The following is a 12616-nucleotide window of genomic DNA, read 5'->3' on the forward strand; positions in this document are numbered from 1 at the left end:
GTTGCTCTTACTGTAGCAAATGTGTAAATATGCACAATTTTAGAAGGACTGATGTCGGTAGTTTTGTCACTTAAATGTGTAAAATTCCTCTCTTTTCTATTATGCAAGAGAGCTAATGTGGATGCTCTAAAGGTTATATTTCAGTAACACTCTGTTTTCGTTTGGGTTTTGATTGCATTAAGCTCATCTTGCCCTTATAGTATTGGGTTTGGTGGCATTTCTTGTCCTAGAGTAAACCCTAGAAAAGCGACTCACTATTTAAAAAACGGTCAGTTGGGTTTAGCTTTCTCTGCTGAGCCTAAGGAATCTTGGAGACCCTCGTTGCTTCGCATTTCGGCGGATTCAACGCAGAAAGCCTGGTTCATTGCTCAGCGAAAAGAGTTCGTTACAATTCTGCAACTCCAACTCCAACAGCCTTTAAGTAATGTTAGGATGGACTTTTTGGTTTTGATTTTGAGAACTGTGAATTGGGTTTTTGGAAAATTTTGATTTTTTTTTTAATTATTTTAAATTTTGGTTCTGGGCTTTGGCTACTGCTGGCAGTGGCTAGGATATGGGTCTCCACTGGCGGTGGGTTAGTGCTTGGTTTCTTCCCTCTCTCTCCTCTTCTTTCTCTCATGGGTGGGTTTTTACAATTGGTAGAAAATAATTTTTTTAATTTGGTGAATATTGTTTCTTAGGTGTAAATTTAGTTTGTAATTTTTTAATTAAAAACATGCCACATCATAAAAAAAAATATTAAGATCCATTCCATTAGTCATGTAAGTAACACTATTAATGACAGTTAGTAAAAGGACCAATACAACTTAGTTTTAAAACTTGAGGGACTAATTGTGCTTGCTTCAAACTTGAGGAACCAATTGCGCACATAAGGTAAATTTGAGGGACCAACATTGTAGTTTCGCCTTTAATTTTTTACTTGTGAAACTATATTGTTCAAAATTTGTTACTTTTTAAAAGCTTTGGATTTAAAATATTATTTTCTCCCAAAAAAAAAAAAATGTTAGTGATGGATCACCGAAGAACATTAAGGCTTCGTGCCAAACAATCAGTTCTCGACATTTATAAATTCGGCACCACCTCATCTTTCGACAAAATGACAACACTCTATCCCATCTTCCTCTGGCCGAAGGAGAAATAAAATGACAACACTATTACCACAGGGGACAACATTACATTACAAATATTGTACAAACACATTGCTCTTCATTTCTTTTTGTTTGTTGGGTATTCAGCATATTTGCTCTTGTCATCAAGGAATAGTCAATTACAAGGAACAAATAAACATAGTTGAATGAGATTCCAAATTGATCGAACAAGTCATTTCCCATGTGATCCCTCAATTAAATTTCATTTTTTATAACAATTAAAATAAATTAGGGCAAATTACAACTTACCCACTTATGGTTTGGCCAAAATTTAAATTGCCTACCTATGGTTTGAAATTTGATACTTTACTCACCCGGGGTTAGCTCAGTTAAAGTTTTGTAACCCACTTCTGTTAAAAATATGACTAAATATGCAATTTTGCTCCACTTTTAAGGTTAGCTCGGTTAAAGTTCTATAACCCACTTCTGTTAAAAATATGACTAAATATGCAATTTTGCTCTACTTTTATGTTTTTCTCCTCCAAAAACACAAAAAAATATAAAAAGACAAGATCATATAAGTTCAAAAAGAATCTAACGGAACACTTGCATCATGAAATTTCAAACCCCAGGTAAGAAATTTAAATTTTAGTCAAACCTCAAATAGGTGAAGTGTCAAATTTCAAACCATAGGTAGCTAACTTAAATTTTGGCTAAACTATAAGTAGATAAGTTGTAATATACCCAATAAATTATTAAAGCACATAAGTTCTTCTGAATTATTCTGATAAACAAACTTTTGAGGAGTTCCAGTTAACAACAGCCAAACTCAGGCATCAGTCACCATTCTGCTGAATTCAGCCAAAAAAAAGAAGAAAAAGTCACCATTCTGCTGACTTCAAAGTCCAAAAGCCAAACAAAACAACCCAAAAGGTAAAACTGAAAATCGAAGGTCATTAGCTCTGTACCCAAAAGTTCAAACATGTAAAGGGAAAAATCAATGTTAGCAAATCCAGTGTACGTATCGTCGAGGAAACTTCTGTGCAGATTATTGAGCTACAAAACTACAATATTTGTCAACAATTTTATACATTAAGTCTGATTTCACGTAACTGGGCTTGTACTCCTTCGGTAACAAAAATGCAATTCATATGTAACCTTAAAACAGCATTTGAATTGGTTCGTGTAAAGTACTAAAGTTATGTGTATTTTTTTTTTCCCCATTTTAGCTAATTTTCATTGCTACAGTATCTATGTTATGCATTTTTTATTCATTATTTGAGTTTTTCGAAGATGAAAAAAGATAGAAGATTACAGTTGTGATTTGTGAAGAGAGAAATAATTTTAAAAAATATCAAGAAAATTGATATTTTAATAAAATAGATAATTTAATGTGAGTATATTTAAAATGTGGTTATGTAAAATAAAAAAAGCAATTTTTATGTTAAAATGGTCTGAAATTTTTGCACGAGCTTTTTAGTTGTACAACTGTCATACAAAATTTAACACAAAAAAATTAAAACCGTCATACGAAAAGTTTCACACCACTAATTTGTTTTTAATAAAGTCCTTAAAATGAGTAGTTCTAAAATCATGTTCTTTATCACATCACATTTTCACAATTATTTTATATGCTGTGACTGACTGCTTATCATTTTCACATGGACTTGCCACTCTTTTCTTCACCATTCATAACATACTACATCAAAATTGTGTCAAACTTGTGACAAAAAATGATATGATCCTAAATTTTTCTTAACAAAGTTCTTAACACAATTTTTGTCATAACTATTTTGAGAACTTGTCTTATTATTATTTTTTTTTAGAAACATTTTGAGAACTTGTTAAAGATAACTTTTTACTTTTATAACACATTTTAACGAGGGATCCCTTCAATGTAGGCAATTAAATTATTTTTATATAAATTTATCACTTTTTTTATTCTTACCCCTATAGTTACTATAGTTGTGACAAAAGTAGTATTTTTAGGACAAATGTTGGATTGTTGAGATGCTAATATGTGTTCATTTTTAGTCATTAGTCCAGTGCTACTTTCGGCGACACGTGTCACAATTGCAACAGATTCAATGAACTTATTAATATTTAATATTTAACCAAAAAAAAAATATATATATTAATATTTAATATGATTTTTTTTTGAACACGTGACAATTTAGAATTGGGCATTTAGGGTCTATTATGAAAATGCTGCCCGTGGTGACTTTCTTTCTCCGTTGCAACAGGATGACAAAAACCACGCGCTGATGTCTGGTACGGGACAGGGCAGGGCAGCGACATCCAAGAGGGGAAGGGAATTTGTAGTGTACATCTTTATATACATTTTGTACTACTCACTTTTTTTCTTATTAGGGTCCCAGTATATATCTGACTCATCGAGGTTGTTTTCGTCTTTTAATATTATTTCAACATTTTGTCGCCACTGCCTCCATTTCAGTCTATTCGAGCCATTGATTACCAAAATATTCTTCTTTTTAACGTGTCAAGCTTGAGCTTTACAAGTTCCTTAACAAAGAAAAAAAAAAAAAAAAAAAAAACCTTGAGCTTATCACTCAAAAAAAACAAAAGCAAAAACAAAGAAAAGAAAAAAACGGATATATATTATATATATATGAATTAAAAAAGGGAGCTTGCATGTGGTTAATGTCTTTCACCCATTAAACTCTATTCTTGTATGGTGGGAAATAGTTGTGGATAAAGTTTCACTCCAAACTAATTTAGAGGAAAAATTTTCAAACTTTTCTAATATCTTTTTATTATATGTGAATTTTGAAAATCTAATCGTTGAATTGCATGCTTTTTATGTTCTGTATGTTAAATTTCGTTCAAATCGAATGTTATTTACTATTTGATCAATAAGCCCATGTTTGGATGCTTTTTTTTGTCATTCAATTTCCGTCACTCATCACTCATCACTCATCACTCTAAAATACCATGTTTGTTTGGCACTATCACTCACTTCTCATCACTCAATATTTTTCACACTATTTGTGAGCCCCATACCTGTCACTCAATGCAGTTTTTTTTTTTTTTCTTTTTTCTTCAGTACCCAAACTCACCGAACCTAGTGAAAAAAAAAAAAAAACCCAAACAAATCGAACCAGTGAAAGAAGAAAAAAAAAAAAAACCGAACAGCCAACCCAGAAGAAGAAAGGGAAAAAAAAAAGTCAAAATGTGGTCAAAAGGTGCGGCTGAGTACTGTTTGTGGGTCCTCTATGTGTATTTAATTATAATATTGTCATTGAGTTATGAGTTATAGAAACTGAAAACAGCCAAAATGTGTTTTCAGTTTCCATAACTCATAACTCAAAAATCAGAGAATTGAGTGATGGAAATAGAGTTATGGATTTCCTAAACAACCTTTTTGCTATGGATCCCACCATTTTTGAGTTATAAGTTATGGAAACTGAGAATTAAGTTACGGAAACAAACTATCCAAACAGCCCCTAAATTACTAAGTTTTTATGCCTAACTTTAAACCATAAAAATTTGAAATCTTAAAATTTAATTAATGACATAACTATTGATCTTTAATCTTTTCGAAATTTTACCAGTATAGAGGATATAATAAGAACATGCATTTCAATGGTTAATTTTTTAAAATTCATATCTAATAAAAAGATATTGGTTAAATTTGAAGAGTTTTTTTTCAAACTAAACTTTATCTTCCCTTTCTCTTGACGCACCCCGTCCTACACCTGTCTCTATCTCCTCGAGCCCACATCCAACACCCGCCAAGAAGAACCTAGATATTTTACCTTCCCCTGACATATCTTGTTCTACACCAGTCCTAATCTCCTCGGGCCCACATCCAATACCCGCCAGCCCCACCAGCTCCACCTCAGAAAAAAAACACTGGACTTTTGCAAGGGACTTGGTGCTGACAGGGCCCACCTAGACAAGTAATGGACACTTGTGATTCAAATGACCACACTCTTGGGCCTAAACGTAAAACACATGCAGGAGACATGCATGAAAACACGTCAATTGAAAAGAAGCAGAAGCTCTTGGACATGGAGGCAAAGACCTTGGGTAAACTCATGGCAGACAATCTGGGATCGGCGGTGGCTGCTTGGCAGCATCGTCGGACACAATGAGTATCCTAGGAACTGTTGGGGGCTTGGGATCCTTCGAACAGTCAATGCTCTTAAGAGGGCATGGAATAGAGAAGCTCCCATTTGTGTCTTCTTAATGGAGATGAAACTTTCCACTGAGCAACTTAACAACATGAAACAAAATTGGGACTACAACCAAGGCTTAGTGGTCTCTAGCAACGAATTGAGCGGTGACTTAGCACTCCTATGGAAACCAAACACCCAGGTACATGTTCAGAATTTTTCTCGGTGGTTTATTCATGCCCATATTGTTTGTGCTGACACAAGTCTGAAATGGAGGCTCACTGGTTTTTATGGCCATCCTGACATAAGTAAACGCAAGGAGATGTGGACCTTGCTTGAATCACTTAGCTGTTCCAGCACATTACCATGGCTGTGCCTCGGTGATTTTAATGAGATCATCAGTCATGCTAAGAAGGCCGGTGGGAATTTGAGGCCAGCCAGACAAATGGATCGCTTCCGTACTGCCATCTCACACTGTGGCTTTTTCAATTTAGGCCACAGGGGCTCTCCATTCACATGATCACGAAATCACCCTACAGAGGGGTGTATTCACATTCGCCTTAACCGAGCCTTTGCTAATGTTGCATGGAAGTGACACTCCCCTAAAACAGTGGTGCACCATGTCCCAATGTCCACTTCTGATCACTCCATGCTTGCTGTCCACTGGCCAACTTTGAGACCACGTAAACCACGATACCCTCCACCTTTTCACTTCGAAGCAATGTGGCTTCGTGACCCACATTTTGCTAAGGTTGTTGAAGAAGCCTAGATGGAAGGCCTGTACAAGCCAGAGGGATCCCAAATCACCAACTGCTTAGACAGCTGTCAAACCTGACTCTCTGCATGGAACAAAATGGAGTTTGGTCATGTGAAACGGTAGATTGAACGACATGAAAAAATTCTGCAATCCTTGGAACAGAACCCACAACACAATTCTGAGCGAATCCACGAAGTTCGCAAGGCTCTTAATTGTTGGCTTGATGTAGAAAACACGATGTGGCACCAAAGATCCAGGCACTTGTGGATAACTGATGGCGATTGAAATACATCATTTTTTCACCAAAAGGCTTCTAATCGTAAGGAGAAAAACTCAATCCTGGGGATCACTGATGAAAATGGGGTTTGGCAAGAAGATGATCTGGCCGTGGAACAAGTTATATTGGATTACTTTACTTCCATTTTTCGTACAAATGGCCCCACAGACACGACTGCAATAGTTGAAGCCATTCAGCTAGTTGTTACTAACCCTATGAATGAGTATCTTTGCCAGCCTTTCCAAGCCGAAGAAATTCACTGAGCCCTGAAGCAGATGCATCCAAAAAAATCACCAGGTCTAGATGGCATGCCCCTACTATTCTATCAGCATTTTTGGTCTCTTTTTGGTGAATGTGTCACCAATGCTGTACTGGCTTTTTTAAATTCTGGTGTTATTCCTCCAAAATTTAATAAGACCCACATTGTGCTCATACCATAAGTGAAGAACCCTACAAAGATTACTCAGTTTAGACCCATCAGTCTGAGTAATGTCATTTCTAGACTAGTTTCAAAAGTTCTAGCAAATAGATTAAAGAGCCTCCTTCCAGATATCATTAGTGAAATTCAAAGTGCATTCATGTCTTCTCGCTTAATTACTGATAATGTATTAGTTGCTTTTGAAACTATGCACTACTTAAACAACAAACGACGTGGACAACAAAGGGAAATGGCTCTAAAACTTGATATGAGCAAGGCTTTTGATAGGGTAGAATGGGGATGCTTAAAGGATATCATGCTGAAAATGGGATTCTCTACCAAATGGGTGAACACTATGATGCTTTGTGTTACCTCTGTCACATATTCGATCAGAATTAACGGGAAACCTAGAGGCCACATCACCCCTACAAGGGGCTTGAGGCAGGGTGACCCCATATCTCCTTTTCTTTTCTTGTTTTATGTAAAAGGATTATCAGCCCTCCTTCGTCAAGCCACAAGTAGAGGTGACCTACATGGTGTGGCTACCTGTCCACAAGGCCCTTGCATATCACATCTTCTTTTCGCAGATGATAGTATTATTTTCTGCCAAGCCACAAATGATGAATGCAATCGCCTGGAACAGATTTTGGAAACATATGAACGCGCTTCTGGCCAACAACTCAATAGGGAGAAAACCTCCTTATTCTTTAGCCATAACACTCCACAGGAGACGCGGGAATCCATCCAACACCGTTTTGGTGCGGAAGTCATCTGACAGCACGAAACCTACTTAGGATTGCCCTCTTTGATTGGTAGGTCCAAGAAGAACACTTTTCGTGCTCTAAAAGAAAGGCTAGCTAATAAACTCTCTGGATGGAAGGATAAGCTACTCTCCCAAGCAGGAAAGGAAATTCTCATTAAAGCAGTGGCTCAAGCCAACCCTAATTATACCATGAGTGTCTTCAAACTACCGGATACTCTATGTGATGAGTTAACTAGCATGGTCCGTAGCTTCTGGTGGGGCCAATCCAATGGCAGACAAAAGATGGCCTAGTTGAGTTGGGAAAAAATGTGTACGCCTAAAAAAGATGGTGGACTTAGCTTTCAAGATCTTAAAACCTTCAACTTGGCACTTCTGTCAAAGCAAGGTTGGCGTTTACAAACCAACACTCATTCTCTGGTACACCGTGTTCTCAAAGCTCGTTATTTCCCTAATTGTGATTTTCTCCATGCAGAGCTTGGCCACCAACCCTCCTATGCGTGGAGAAGCATCATGGCAGCAAAACACGTCATCCATGCGGGTCACCGATGGCAGGTGGGCAATGGCACTACTGTACGAATCTGGAAGGATAGATGGATCCCAAAACCATCTACTTTCTACCCTATCTCACAGCCAAATACACTTGCTCTAGAGTCCACTGTTTCTAAGCTTATTGATGAAGACACAGGTGAAGGGAATGCTACCTTGATCAAACAGGTTTTTCTCCCTGATGAAGCCAGAACCATCCTAAGCATGCCAAGAAGCCATAGACGGGCCAAAGATCGCATTATTTGGGCTTATACACCTAAAGGCAACTTCACGGTGAATAGTGCCTACAAGGTGGCCTGGGCGATATCACCATCTGTTGCCATGGAGGAGGTTTCAAATAATGATGCGAAGAGACAATTCTGGCGAACAATCTGGAACCTTGCTATACCGAATAAACTAAAGACCATTACCTGGAGAGCATGCCAAGACATTCTTCCCACGAAGAATAATCTATGCTGCCAAGGAGTCCTTGATAATGCCACATGTGAGGCTTGTGGATTGACTGCTGAAACAAGTGGACACCTATTCTGGGATTGTATTAAGGCACATGAAGTATGGACAACAACAGGGATAGCTTTTGATACAAACGGAGTGCACCACAGTGAATTTGTTGATTTTCTCTGGTACCTTCTATTCGTGCAACGCATGGATATGAAATTGATAGAACTCATCATCACCATCGCTTGGTGCATGTGGTACAACCGCAACAAGACACGGCTTAGGTCCCTAAGACAAACCAGCCAAGAGATGATCTACAAGGCTCGCTCCATACTTGAAGATTTCCAGCTCACCCACCTTGCACGCCCACGCTTCAAGGACCAAACGGATGCCCGCTAGATTCCTCCATCCCTCCCGTGGTACAAAGTCAACACGGATGCCGCAGTTTTCTTAAACCTTCAAACTGTTGGTATTGGTGTTATCATTCGTGATCACGAGGGATCAGCGATTGCCGCGTTGAGTTAACACCTGCGTTTGCCTTTGGGTCTGTTGGAGGCAGAGGCTAAAGCAATGGACGTGGCAACCTCTTTTGCATGGGACATAGGCATTAGGGACATGGTTTTTGAGACAGACTCAAAAGTGGTGTCTGGTGCTCTCTATGGCACCACTACTCCCCAGGTCTCTATCACAGACGTCATTCAAGGCACGATTCACAGACTCCAAGACTTTAGACAATCTTAGGTACAACATGTGAAAAGGAACGCAAACAAGGCAACACATTTTTTAGCACAACATGCTAAGGGAATTGATACTTTTGTAACCTGGATAGAGGAATGTTCACCTTTCTTGGAATCCATTATATTTCAGGATGCTATGTACTTATCCTCCCCTTAGTAGTAAAAATTTTCTCAGTATTCCCTATCAAAAAAAAAAAAAAAATTGGAGAAAAACCCATCTTTCAGCAATAATAGGATTGTACATTTATATCTTAACTCAATCCATGCCTTTCCAATTAGTATGTGATAAGGAAAAAAAAAGAAAAAAAAAAAGACATTTTGGTAATTAATGTCAATGAATATACTGAAATAGTGACGTCAAAGTATAAAGACATTTTGGTAATTAACGGCAATGAATATACTGAAATAGTGACGTCAAAGTATCTGTTTACTTTTCTTTTTCTTTTTCTTTTTTTTTTTTTTTTTTTTTTTTTTTTTTTGAGATAAGAGATAGAAAAATGTCTATCACTTCTAACTTCTAAGGTGTAAAACTTGGAGTTTGCCTGTCGGTCCTATACTTGGGGTCTACCAAAAACAGATATATATAGAGGGCAATTATAGGAAGGAAGTTTACCCAAAAAAAAAATTATAGGAAGGAAGGGCTAATATAACTGGACCAACTAGCACTGTCACATCTTTAATACAACGCCTTCTGGGTGAAATAATAATAATAATAATAGTAATAAGACAAAGCAGAAACAGAAGATGAGTCAATGTGCTCATCCTTATCTTACCCTAATTACCCTGCCAGGCATCATCTAGAATCATGTGTAGATCTTTTTTCTTTTTGGCTAAATAAAATCAATATTATATTATATTAAACAAAATCAAGACTTTTGATCCATGTTATTGGTAATTTTTTTTTTAATAAAAAAATACAGTACGTAAAGATACAATGCCTTCCTCGGGTAAAAACTGAAAAAGAAGAAGAAAAAAAAATCTTAACTCATTTGGATCCCCTGAATTCAAAAGATTTGTTCATCCTCATTAAAGCCTAATTACCTTTCCTTTTTTTTTAATACTGCGTGGCCAGATCATCCAGCTTGTATCACAAGTGGAGTTCATCTTAATAGCGCAATTTTCTTAATTGCATCAAATGAGAATTGTATTAGGGTCTAGACCCTATAAGGGAGCCTTTGTGAAAATGAAAGTACTTTTCAATTCAATGTAATTTTGCTTCATATCAACATTTAAAGGCCAAAGTATTATGTAAGAGTGCCCCGTAAATAGGGGTGACAATTCGTGTTTTCATGTTAGGTATGTGTTATGTCGATTTATAAGTATTCGACTATATAAGTCAACACTAATCCAACACATTTATTAAACGGGCCAAGATTCTTAACCCTAAACATGTCAATTGTATCAATCCATTTATCAGATTTTATTAAAACAAAACAAACAAACAAACAAAAATACAAATTTTAATATTAACCAAATTGATCTAAATTATGAAAAACCAAACAAATAATTTTTTATACCATAAAATTTAGAACTAGAGAGTAACTACATGACAAATAATTGTTCAAATTAAAGTATATCTCAATATCACAAATAATCAATTAAAATATGTCAAAAAAAAAAAAAAAAAACCACAACAACTAATAATTGTCTATAACTTTGATGCTTAACACTACCTATTTGTAAAACTTTCCCTCTAAAAAACCTCATACTCTGGGGTTGGAATTCCTAAAAGAGGATATGACATTTAGTGGAGAAGCATGTGTGATACAAATAGAAAGAAAAATGCAAGAAAGGAAAATGAAATAAAAAAGATGCTTTGGGAGGAAAGCAGCAAATATTAGAAAAAGTTCCACGACTCCGTCTTTTATATTGGTATCGCAGCTAAATATGAATTGAGACGAAAGCATTATAAAGCCTTTTTGTAAAGATCCCAATCTTCCTATTCTTAGGGTTTTGAAGGGTATATTGGTAAAATGACATTTAATTATATGGGTCAAACAGGTTCCATGAGTTGGATGCAAACTCAACATGTTTATTAAATAGGTTAGTTGTATTAACCCGAATATGACACGAATCTGTTAAGTCTCAACCCATAACTTGCTAATTTTTGTATTGTATCGTGTCAGGTTTGCAGGTTGTGTTGAATTTTGTCATTCCTACCCATTAATAATATAAATTTACTCTTTGTTTCTTTTCGGGTGAAGAACATAGATGCATGAAAACCCATCATTTCCTACAAAAATTGCTCATTCAAAATTTGAATTACATGAAATTAAAAAAAAAATTAAATTACATTACATTCTTCTCAAATGCTAGGTAAATATACAAATGCCATTTTATTTTTTCAAAACAAATATACATATACTTCGTTCTAGATTTTTTTTTTTTTTATATATTTAAGTTACGATAGGATAAAAACCTATAAGTAAAATATTCAAAGAACTCTCATTCTCAAAAGAGAGAAAAGAAAAAGAAAAGGAAAAAATTGTGAACTTATAACGTGTTTTTTGTGATACCACCAAACCAAGTGTTTAACAATTAGTTAACTTGAACCACTCTATTCCAAATATTTAAAAATAACACAAAGCATGGTTTTAGAAATCAGATTAGACTGGCTGGTTTAATAAAGTACCAAACCCTAATTCGGTATGGTAAAAATAGTCAAAATCGATGGTTTAATTGGCAAAAATCAGGAATTGGACATTTGTTTTTGGTTATTTGACCATTTTGATTTTTAAAATCATGACACAAAAAGGAAAATTAAAATAAATAACAAAAAAAGTTAGGTAAAAATACAAATGCCATTTTATTTTTTCACAACAAATATACATATACTTCGTTCTAGATATATATATATATATATATTTTTTTTTCTTTTTTTATATTTAAGTTACGATAGGATAAAAACCTATAAGTTAAATATTCAAAGAACTCTCATTCTCAAAAGAGAGAAAAGAAAAAGAAAAGGAAAAAAAATGTGAACTTATAACGTGTTTTTTGTGATACCACCAAACCAAGTCTTTAACAATTAGTTAACTTGAACCACTTTATTCCAAATATTTAAAAGTAACACAAAGCATGGTTTTAGAAATCAAATTAGATTGGCTGGTTTAATAAAGAACCAAACCCTAATTCGGTATGGTAAAAAAAGTCAAAATCGATGGTTTAATTGGCAAAAAGCAGGAATTGGACATTTGTTTTTGGTTATTTGACCATTCCGATTTTTAAAATTATGACACAAAAAGGAAAATTAAAATAAATAACAAAAAAAGTTAATAAGTATTAATACTTGATTTATATATATATATATATATATACGATATAATTCGAACATATACCATTTACTTCATAATGATTACTTTTATCATTAGACCCAAGACACCAATTGATTTTTTTATGTATGTGAAATTTGAATAAGAAATCATTTATTTAACTATAAGAGATTTTATTGGTTTA

Source organism: Quercus lobata, chromosome 7 (assembly GCF_001633185.2).
Source record: "Quercus lobata isolate SW786 chromosome 7, ValleyOak3.0 Primary Assembly, whole genome shotgun sequence".
Lineage (NCBI taxonomy): Eukaryota > Viridiplantae > Streptophyta > Magnoliopsida > Fagales > Fagaceae > Quercus > Quercus lobata.